Source organism: Crinia signifera, chromosome 1 (genome assembly GCF_055691185.1).
Source record: "Crinia signifera chromosome 1, ASM5569118v1, whole genome shotgun sequence".
NCBI lineage: Eukaryota > Metazoa > Chordata > Amphibia > Anura > Myobatrachidae > Crinia > Crinia signifera.
This window is the reverse complement of record NC_139217.1, coordinates 412,519,917-412,532,190: the sequence shown is the minus strand read 5'-3', so window position 1 is coordinate 412,532,190 and position 12,274 is coordinate 412,519,917.

Below are 12,274 nucleotides of genomic sequence, written 5' to 3'. Positions count from 1 at the left end.
ATACAAACTCTGCACAGTTAGAGCCATGGTGGGGATCGAACCCATGACCTCAGCGCTGTGAGGCAGTAATGCTAACCATTACACCATCCGTACTGTACTATGTAGCGTTACTAATGTGTTGTATAAAATGTGAATGGCATTACTGTGTGCCATTGTTTGTATAAGGGTTGCTATTACTGTGTGGCATTCTGTGTATAAGATGCACTGTGGTGTAGAGTATAAGTGCCCCTACTGTGTTGCATTTTCTGTTGTCAATATAATTTATATGTGCATGAGGAAACTGTTTTATATACCTCTTTATTCCCAACCTATACTACTGTATATTATAAAAATGTTATTTAAAAAAAAAACTGTATGAACCGTAACTCAAGAAACACCTCTCTTCCTGTTTGTATCACAGGGGTTTAGCAATAAAGTTTAGTTGACCCAATGAAACAACTACTAGGAGCCCAGTATCCTATTATTTCTTAAAACACAGGACGTCATGACATCATAGCATCATAGTAGTATAGCTTCTTGGAGCTCCATGATGGGCCTGAACAATAAAGTTTGTTGGAATGAAACAGCATAATAATGTCATATACAGGCATACAAACTCAATACAACAAAAAAAATCCTATTTAACTACAGTAATTGTTACAGTGGAAATCAAATTATTTGGCTGCCGTGTCTACAGCCATATTTGTACACAACATTTAAAAATATATTAAAAATGGGGAATTGCACTCAGGTGTCACTTTTTACAATACTACATAAATATATATACATAGTCAAAAGTTCTATCAATACTAATATCTGAAACATATGGATTTAAGAATCATTAGGTGACAAGATATTTAGATTCTACATCCAAATCTATTAGGTAATAAAGTATTTAGATTCTAGATTCAGCCTGTTTATTTTTAGATATCCAGATTATTGTTATTTTGGCAATTATCCTTCATCTGTGTAATACCCCAAAAACTTTATATACTATATGTTGCTTTATGGGGGAAATTTACTAAGATGGACATTCTATTTCACATGGGATGTTTCTATGGGCAACCAATCAGATACTATCTATTATCTTCTTGAAGGTACTAAATAAATAATTCTGATTGGTTGTCCAACATACCATGTGAAATAGAACTCCCATCTTAGTAAATATTCCCCTGTGAGTCGTTTTGAAATAAAAGGAAAAAGGAGCGATTTCTATTCCCCTTTTAAATATTATCAACATGTTCTGCCCATCAATTTTTAAGTATTCTGGTAGTCTTTCCAACAGTCTTTCCAACATATATTATAATTACATGAACATTCTATAGCATAAATTGCATATTTAGAATTACAGGTAAGAAAATTGTGTATTTAAAATTTTAGCCCACTGCCTTCAAATTCCATTATTTTCTCCAACCCTGAGGGGGCATGAAATGCACATCATGCAATCACCATATCTGTGCAAAATCTTATTTCCTATTAACCCTCCAAATGGTTTTTCAAGTAATGCACTAGATACTAAATTATCTTTAGGACTAGGTGCCTTTCCGTATAAAATGTTATTTAACTTGGGGTCTCTAAGGAGAATGTTCCAATTTTACTTATAGATATGTTCAACTAATTTGTAAATTCCCTGTATATTACGTGTTAAATTCCAGATGATAATCCAACACACCACCTAATTATTTATTTTGTTTCAGTATTGACAGTGAATTTCTATCTTCAGCCATAATCTATGTGGCTCCCTTATTAATCAGGCCAGGTTTTATCCATTATTCAAAAATGTATTTTTAAAAGTGTTCGCTTAACGTCTTTCTTGAACTGTTCCAGAGAGGAACAATTAAACTTTAGACCAATTAAGTGGCCATTATGTATATTGTTAAGCCATGTCTTACATACTTTATGATAATTACTTTAATGGTTTACAAAAGTAGATCTGTAGGTTTACTATATGTAGTTTATATCCTTCAATCCTGTAGAACAATGTCAAATTAAGTAAATTAATTCCTTATTACTACAATCAAAAGGAAATGTCTATTCTTCATGTACAGAAAGCCTTGAGATCTGAGTCAGAATCCCTTCATATAAACAAAAACATCATCTATGTATTGCTACCATTGAACAAGGTTTGCCTCCCAGCTATTCCCATGCCAGACTTGTTTGTCTTCCCATCCGGGCATAAAGATATCAGTATATCTGGGGGAAAACCTGGTCTCCATCACTGAACTGATGCTTTGATCAATAAACGAACAATTGCGCTGCAGAATATGTGTGTGCTATATTTTATTTATTAACAGTTTCTTATATAGCGCACACATATTCCGCAGCGCTTTACAGAGGATATTTGAACATACACATCAGTCCCTGCCCCAGTGGAGCTTACAATCTATATTAATAACTGGTAATAAATAAAAATAAATAAATTAAATAAAAAGCAGTTATTACCTAAAAAAGAGAAAATTTTCCTACAACACACTATAAAGTATCAGCAACGTTGTTTTGAACACTACATGATAATATTGATTCATATATTTTATGCTGCTTTCAGATTGCACTATGGACCCGTGTTATTGTAGTGTATGTGTGGTCTCTACATGGGTTGAGGTGCGGTGTCAAAGCGCCACTGCCAGAATTGTCTCTTGACCAGGGTTGAACACAGCTCTAACACATGTTTCTGTGCGGTCTGAAAGCCCCCACCCGTTTATCTGACACTGCTTTCATTAAACGCAGCTATTGGCAGATTTTCTGTCTCCTTTGATGAGGTCAGCGAGCATCACGCTGCAGAGCACAGGTCAGAAGCAACATTCCAGCCTGTCTTCCATCCTGCATTACAGCATTCCAGGCTGCATTCTAGCAATGTGTCCTCAATCTGGTCAAATGATGAGGTGAGAGAATTGCTAAATATAAGGAACAAGGAGCAAATCCGCAGACAAATAACAGGAACAGTTAAGGACGCTGTGGTATACAAAAAGATAGCAAAGATATCGGAATCCCGTGGCTACCAAAGGACACAGCAACAGGTGGTTAATAAACTCAAGCTGCTGCAGAAATGATTCATGAAAGTTCATGACCACAATAGAAACAAAAGTGGTGTGGCCCCTCTAGATTGAAAACACTATGATCAGTGTGCCAGTGTTTGTGGATTCACAGCATTATCCACACCTGTCAGACTATCATCCAATTTATCAGCTGGGCAAAGCAGCCAGGCTTGTCGGAAGGAACATGCCAGCAGTGTTGCAGACTCTGAACCTTGTCCATTGTCACCATTATTAATAGAAGATAAGCCGGCGAACGTGGTTGGTGCGACCATTGGGTGTTGTATGACTGGCCGACAATCAGGATCCCAACAGTCAATATACTGACATCGGAATCCTGACTCCCGGTGCTCCGACAAGGGAGAGAGCGCAAAAAAGCCCCCCACAAGGGCAAATTGCCCCAGTCAGTTGGGATCCCCCCTGTCGGAGCACCGGCAGTCAGAATTCTGATGTCGGTACACTGATTGTTGGGATCCCGATTGTTGGGCAGTCATCCAGCACCCGCGACTGTTGGGGTGGCAGGCCGGAGTCAGTATGTCGGCTGGAGCTAGTATGTCACAATTTTGTGGTGCCGCTCGCTTTTTTGTGTGTGTTTTTGTGTGTGTGTGTGTTTGTCCTAGTGCAAAGTGACTGACTTTGGTGGGAGAAAAAATCCATTATAATTGACCCATTTTCATGGTCACAATTGTGAATATTGTGTGTTTTCTCCTGAATTTGTTTATAATAGAAGAAGCACAAATACACTAAATGGAATTTCAGTAACACTGTGTTATATATAACACTGCCTTTTGGTCCTTATTCAGACCTGATCGCAGTACAAATTTGGGTACTTGTGTATTATATCGGCGCCCCCGATGTTGGTCGTGTAATGTTTTTATCGCATCATATGCCATACACCCGATGGCATGCGATGCAACACAACGCGATTTTACACCACTATTCGATAAAAAATTGTACAAGCACCCTAATGGGTGCTTACAATGTAAAATGCAACCACACGCCACCCCCCACTATAAACGTGAATCCGAAGCGTAGCGGCGGTACGCATCCTATGACCTTTTCATACCCCCACTATCCACGTCGGCGTGGAGTTGATTATAAATAGTGTAGCGAGCGCAGCGAGCCACCGAGCCTGAAGCGTGGCGAGCGGACGCGCATACCTGTGAAGTTATGCACGTCCCCTCGCAGGGCTCGCTGCGCTCGCCACGCTTCGGGCTCGGTGGCTCGCTGCACTCGCCACACTTTATAAAATCAACTCCACATGAACGTGGATAGTGGAGGTATGAAAAGGTCGTAGGACGCGTACCGCCGCCACACGCGGGCTCGCTGTGCTCGCCACGCTTCGGGTTCACGTTTATAGTGGGGGGGGGGGGTGGCGTGGGGGTGCATTTAACATTGTAAGCACCCATTAGGGTGCATTTAACATTGTAAGCACCCATTAGGGTGCTTATACAATTTTTAATCGCATCCCATCGCATTGTATGACATTGTATGCCATATACAATGGCATACAATTTAAAAATTGTATGCCATTGTACAATGTCACGCGATATCGCATTGCATACCATCGTATGCCTTATGGTATACGATGCGATGGGCGCCGCTATAATACACAAGTACCCAAATTTGTTCTCAAAATAGACAAAACCATGCTGCACTGCAGGTGGGGCACATGTAACATATGCAGAGAGAGTTAGATTTGGGTGAGTTATTTTGTTTCTGTGCAGGGTAAATACTGGCTGCATTATTTTTGCATTGCAATTTAGATTTCTGTTTCAACACACCCCACCCAAATTTAACTCTCTCTGCACATGTTACATCAGCCCCACCTGCAGTGCACATGGTTTTGCCCATTTTGAGAACAAATTTGTACTGCAATCAGATCTGAATAAGGGCCAGTGTGCGGTACTCCTCAGGTGTAGCATACCATCACAAGCCTACTTCCCAACATGAACCTCTCCAGGAGGGACAGAATGCTCTGCTTCTGGACTTCCCTCTTAATTTATGATTACCATCACCTGTGGTGAAGCTCCTTTCTTATCAATTAACCCAGTGGTTTCCAATCTATTTTGAATCACGGCACCCTAGAGTATCAGAAATGTTTCACGGCACCCCTAGGCCCCCCTAAAATTAATTAGATTGGGTTTATATTTCATTATTTTAGGGTCAGTTATGTGGTAAAAGGCAGGATTTGCTTCTGTTTGTACACATTTTCTGATGGGCAGGCACCAGCACTGGTTTTGCTCATAAATAACTAAACATTATTAATTTTAGTTAGTCCTAGACCACCAACCCAGGGCACCCCTGCATGTGTCCTGAGGCACCCAGTTTGGGAACCTATAAATTAACCTGTTAAAAAACATAGGTGATGGCAATCATACATTTTGAGGAAAATCCATAATGTATTGTGTCCCTCCTGAGAGAGAGACACAATACACTAGAGCACGGGTGTCACAAGGCCCGCGGGCCAAATCCGGCCCTCCAGACCTCGTCATGTGGCCCGCGCAGCCGCCGCCAGCCTTCACCTTTTATTCTCGCTTCTTTTTTTGACACAAGAAAGCAGCCTCTTCAGCGCATGCGCAGCAGCCTACAAGCCAGAGAACGTCTGCCCTCTAGCGGCACCGGCCGTTCTACACAGGAAACCTCCACTTGTTTTTATATTGAGCGCATGCCATCCTGTGATGTGACAGATCCAACGGCTGCCTGAACCCTTCTCTCCTGTACTGTAAGTAGATATGATGTATGTGGGGGGGGGGGGGGTTTGGGTCTGCTTATTATTCTGCTTAAAAGTCTGATTATAATTAATTTGAGAAAGAAACACAGAAGGCTGATTAAGCCTGAAGGGACATAAACCACTAAGGGTTCTCACAGGGTACCCTATGCTGTTGGTCACATGACTATGCTGATGAGGATGGGCACAAGGCCTATCAGAACAGGGGGGAGGGACAAGCAGGGTAGGAAGGATCACGCTGTTAGAAGTGATCTGCCCCTGTCCAAGAAGCTGTCCACCAGGCAAGACGTCCAGTGCAGCTTCCCTCACTTGTCAGGTTTTTTCTATTTGCTTAATAGCGCTAGTTGTAGCTTTTCCCTTGCTTCCCCGTTAGCTAACATACCTGTAGAGCCCGGGGGGTTTTTGTTTGGCACTGCAGCTTTAGCAGAGTTCACGCAGCTTTAAGATGTCACGGCCAGCCAGGCTCTCCCGCTTGCCTGCCCGGCTAGCCGACGCCGCGTTCACTGCGGGGGGGCCCGCTACGTCCAGCCCCGCTGCTTCTCCGGGTCCTGTGGTCCGGGGGAGGGCGCGGCGGGGACCGGCGGCTCCTAGCGCACGTGTGCGCGGTGATCCGGCCGGGGCGCAAGGTGATGACGCGGCCGGGCGCACGGCCGCGTCACACGCCGGGAGAAGCCGCGGCCGTGGCGCCGCAGCTTCTCAGGCTGCAGGGGGGTCGGGCAGGGGTAGCGCCCGTGGTGCCAGTAGTCGCGGGCGCGGGCTAGGCACCCGCAGCCCGCGTAGCACTTTAACACAGCGGGTGACGACCAGGTCGGGCGCCCGCCAGGCGGGGCCCGATTCAGGCCTGGTCACACCGGTAACTCCCGTGCCCCCTGCGCATAGGCCCAATATAAGGGCAAGAGGTAGGGGGCACACAGGTAGAGGACAGCAGGCTCCAAGGGTCCCCGCTATCAGTCCCGGGGGGGAGAGAAGACAGGGGGCAACCCATCAGGCAGCTGCCCCGCTGTCCACACCCACTAGGGCAGGCAGAATGGGGCTCCATTCATCACTACAGATAGCAAGGAGGCACTTGCTGCAAGTGGCCAGGAGGATCCCCCAGCGGGTCACCGGGGGTGGGTCTCCAGCAGCCCTCACTAGTGGGCCCACAACTATAGCCCAAGCGACCTCGGCCCCTCAAGCACCTATGGCAGGGGAGGAGGCAAGGCGGTTCCTGGCTATGCTATCTTCCTTTTTGGGGCAGACCCCAAATGCTGCACCATCCACCCCTCCACCCTCTGCGTTGCCCAACGTGACTGCCCAATCATCAGGAGGAGTCGGTGGTACCCAGGATCCGGAGGCTTCCACATCCGCGGCTGCAGCTGTCCGGCCAGCCTCTACGGATGCCCCTGACCAGGGTGGATCGTTGGAATTGAGCCTCGTACCTCGGGACGGCACTTCAGGTGGGTCAAAAAAGAAGGGCAAGAAGCGCAGGCGAAGATATTCCTCCTCCTCATCCTCCGGCCGTTCGGACTCTGCTACGTCCGGGGAGGAAGGAGGTAGAAGGTCGCGGAGACGTCGGCGTCGCCACGGGCGACGCCGCCGCCATTCTAGCTCTAGCGGCAGTTCAGGGTCCCCCCTATACCCTAGAGGTCAGGTGGTACAGTGTGAAAATACCGCTGTGCTACGGGGCCTGAGGCGCAGCGTACAAGAGAGGATCAGGGATGGGAAATATGTAAATTTCTTTAAAATGACAGCCCAAGATGAGAAAGATTACCGCGCAGCAACACGGAAAGGGGGGATGGGTGAAGAGGCCTTTTGCACCTATCATCGGTGGCAAGCGGGCCTTTTCATGTTTGCAGCCTGTTACCTGGAAACTAGGCCCCAGGAACACATGAATATGGTGCGTTATATGCACATGATTCATGCTATGTTCCTTACAGATGGGGACTCGACATGGCGATCCTATGACGAGAGTTTCAGAAGGAAACAGTCAGGTTTGGCAATCATGAACCTGGGTTGCAAGGACGTAGAGATTTGGATGGGCCCAAAGCCCGCAGCTCCAGCCACCGCGGCCCCCACCCCTCCTCCTCCAAAGAAGGCTACGGCGCCCTTTCGCGCGGGAGGGGGGGCCGGAGGACCCTCCGCCGGTCGCTGTTACGCATACAACGGGGCGGGTTGCCCCCTGGGGGCGCGATGCAAATACAAGCATTGCTGTTCCAAGTGTTGGGGCCCTCACTCCGTCAAGGAATGCAAAAAGGGGAAGCAGGGAGGCCCTCCGGCTGCACAAGCAGCAGGGGGACACCCTCACTAAGGCCCCTTCCCCAGTTAGGCTCGACCGCATGGCCAGTTGGCTGGCGGCATACCCCCGGGAGGAGGAGGCTTCCTTCTTGCGGGCGGGATTTGAAGTCGGTTTCCGCCTTCCCATTGACGGGGAGGTGTCGACATCGTCACCCCGAAATTTAAAATCGGCCATACAGATGCCCGGGGTGGTTTTGGATAAGGTGGCTAAGGAGGTTTCACTGGGTAGGATGGTAGGTCCTTTCCATTTTCCCCCAGTGGCCAATTTAGTTCTATCACCAGTGGGAGTGGTGCCCAAGAAGGCCCCTGGTAAGTATCGACTCATTCAGCACCTGTCCCACCCCGTGGGCAGTTCGGTGAATGACGCCATCCCTGAGGAATTGTGCCGGGTTCGGTACCAGTCTTTTGAACAGGCCTTAGCAATGGTTCGGGGTTTTGGCCCTGGTGCATTGCTGGCAAAGATTGACATCGAGTCGGCCTTTCGCCTCCTTCCCCTGCACCCGGAGTCGTTCCGGTTCATGGGCTTTCGCCTCCCCACAGGTTTTTATGTGGACAGGTGCTTGCCCATGGGCTGCTCGATCTCCTGTGCTTTCTTCGAACGTTTCAGTAGCTTCCTGCACTGGTGCGTCGTTACGGGATCAGGGGAGTCCGGGGTGGCCCACTACCTGGATGATTTCCTGTGCGTGGGTCCCGCGGAATCATCGCGCTGTGGAACTTTGCTAGCATACATGCAGGGCCTGTTCCAGTATCTAGGGGTACCGGTGGCAGCTGACAAGACAGAGGGGCCGGTTCCCTGCCTTTCCTTCTTGGGCATCGAGATCGACACCATGGCCGGATGCTGCAGGCTGCCCCTGGAAAAACTGGCCCGTCTGAGGGCGGCAATATCCCTCGCGCTCTCCACAGGTAAGCTGCAGCTGCGACAAATGCAGTCTTTGTTGGGTCTGCTACACTTTGCGTGCAGGGTGATTCCCATGGGGCGGGTTTTCTGTAGAAAACTTGAGAGATCCGTCTCTGGGGTCAGACATCCCTTACACTTCATACGGCTCTCAGCCGAGCTGAAAAGGGACCTGCGAGTGTGGCTATCCTTCTTAGAGCATTTCAATGGGGTCCTCATATGGCCTTCCCCCCCCTGCGACAATCACCAACTACAGTTGTTTACTGATGCCGCGGGAGGGGTGGGTTTTGGAGCATTCCTGGACGGGTCATGGTGCGCAGCACCATGGCCTCCGGAGTGGTTCACCGAAGGACTCACAAAAAACTTGTTGCTCCTCGAGCTGCTTCCCATAGTGGTGGCTTTGGAGATATGGGGCGACAGGCTGCGCAATGCTAGCATTGTATTCTGGTGTGATAACCTGGGGGTTGTACACGCTATCAACCGCCAGGGTTCCTCCTCCCTTCCAGTAGTTCGCCTCTTAGCGCGGCTGGTGCTAAAATGTTTGCTGCTAAACATACACTTCATGGCAAGACATATTCCCGGGGTGGATAACTCCGTGGCGGACGCCTTGTCCAGGGCTGACTGGGAAAAGTTCCGGGCCCTGGCACCTCATGCTGATCCCGTTGGTGAATGTTGTCCCTCTTATGTTTGGCAGATGATCAGGCCGGAATGGAGGGGCTAGCCATGCGGGCTATTGCGCCTACGACGCTGCAGTGCTACCGGGCAGGTTGGCAGGAGTGGGAACAGTTTCGGCTGTCTGCCCCTCAAGCAGGTAAGACACCTAATGCGGCCATGGTGGCCTTCGTATGGAGTTTATACTCCTTAGGTCGTTCTGTCGCATCCGTGCGCAGGATACTGGCAGGGGTGTCTTTCTTTTCTGCCTTGCAGGGTAGGGCGGACCCGTCCCGGTCGTTTTTGGTGTCGAGAGCATTACGTGGCTGGCGGAGAGCCTCACCGGCGCCCCCAGACCGGAGACGCCCGATTGATATGGCATTGCTACCAGCTTTGCTGGACGCCCTAGGGGACATTTGTTGGCCTGCCTACGAGGTCCTTTTGTTCCGAACGGCGTTTGCAATGGCATATCACGGGGCCTTCAGGGTTGGAGAGCTGGTGGCTCCGTCAAAACGGGCTCCTTCACCTTTGTCCGTGGATGATTTAGTGGTCCAGGAGGATTCGGTGCTTTGTCACCTGCGACGATCCAAGACAGACCAGGCTGGTAGGGGGAGATGGCTGTCCCTGCTCCCATGTACGGTGGAAGGGGCGTGCCCTGTGGCGCTGGCCACGGCCTTGACACAGGTACGCCCGGATCTGCCTGGTGCTTGGTTGATGCATGAGGACGGGTCGCCTCTCACCAAATACCAATTTGGGCACGTCTTGGGACGGGCGCTGGAGGCCATAGGCCTCGATCCGAAGGAATTTGGGTCGCATTCCTTCCGGATCGGGGCGGCTACCTCGGCGGCTGCGGAGGGCCGCTCCGACGCAGAGATTCAATCCCTGGGTCGATGGCGCTCTGCAGCATTCCGGAGGTACATTCGGCCATCTCTATCTATCACTGATCACTATGGTCGACTGGACGCATAAGCGCTCGCCAACTTCCAGTGGGGGCCTTGAGGTGTGTTTTCGCATCCGCCCGGGGGCACAATTCGGCTATAATTACAATCTGGCATGGCGTACTTGGTAGTTTACTCCGGGCGGTGTGTTTTGTGCCTCAAGAGCTGGTCGGCCACGGTTTTCCTCCTCCCTCTCTTCATAACCTGTTTCAGCGTGTGAGTGCAATGACTATGCCTTCAATGCAACCAACTAACCTTTTGTATGCATATTTCAGATCGACGGGACGTTAAGTCCGTGTGGATGTTGGGCCATTCATTTGTGTATTGGGCCTCGCAGGCGATAATCGCCTCTGATGTATGTATGTTTCCGCAAGCTGGGGAGGTTAGGTGGTTGGGTGTGAGGGGCATGAGATGGTGTTCACTGCAGGCCCAAATGATCAGTGCCGTTAAGCAGTTTGGGGTCCCGGAGGTCATCATATTCCACCTCGGCGGAAATGACCTTGGACGGGGATCCGTCCTGGAGCTGCGCTCCATGATTGTCCGGGACCTCCACATCATAGCCCAGGTGTTGCCATCATGCAGGTTGGTGTGGTCCTCCATGATATCTAGAATAGTATGGAGGGCAGCAAGATCATGCACCAGCATAGAGCGTTCACGCAAGAAGGTGAACTCTATGGTGGCGAGATACCTGTTAGCTAATGGCGGGGGTGTCATCTGGCACAACGCCATCAGCTTTCAGCGCCCTGAGCTATACAGGAGCGACGGCGTGCATTTGAGCCCAGAAGGTATGGCGCTGTTTTTAGGCAACATTTTTGCCTGGTTAGCGACACGGTGCTGAGGTTTCTATTAGTGGTGGCGGTGGCTGCGGCCTAGGGCCTGGCTGTGGCGGTAAAGAACGGTCATGCTTTAAGAAATCTGTATGTGTGTAGGTAGTGGGGTACACTCTCCCTCGACAACGACTGTCATGGGCCACGCTTCTGCCCGGGGGATGGCCGTCACCACCAGGCCTGGTGGTTGACCAGGGAGAGTGGTCATCCAGCGTTGTGTGTATGACTTAGTGATCTTTAACCCCTCCTTCCTATAATGACCGTTCTTTGGTGCCGCCACCATTCATAGTCTTAGTTTTAAATTGTCAAATAAATTTGACATTCTGTTTTGAAACGCCAGCACTTGTGTTGTGTCTTTATTTTATGATAAGTTTGTTAAATAAGCTAGATAAGTTAGATATTTAATGGTGTCAACAGCAGGTGGGACCAAAGGGATACCCGATGGTGAGTTTAAGAAACACAGAAGGCTGATTAAGCCTGAAGGGACATAAACCACTAAGGGTTCTCACAGGGTACCCTATGCTGTTGGTCACATGACTATGCTGATGAGGATGGGCACAAGGCCTATCAGAACAGGGGGGAGGGACAAGCAGGGTAGGAAGGATCACGCTGTTAGAAGTGATCTGCCCCTGTCCAAGAAGCCCCACCCACCCTTCCCTGTTTTTTCTTTTCCTCTTCGGCGGCGGTAAAGAACGGTCATGCTTTAAGAAATCTGTATGTGTGTAGGTAGTGGGGTACACTCTCCCTCGACAACGACTGTCATGGGCCACGCTTCTGCCCGGGGGATGGCCGTCACCACCAGGCCTGGTGGTTGACCAGGGAGAGTGGTCATCCAGCGTTGTGTGTATGACTTAGTGATCTTTAACCCCTCCTTCCTATAATGACCGTTCTTTGGTGCCGCCACCATTCATAGTCTTAGTTTTAAATTGTCAAATAAATTTGACATT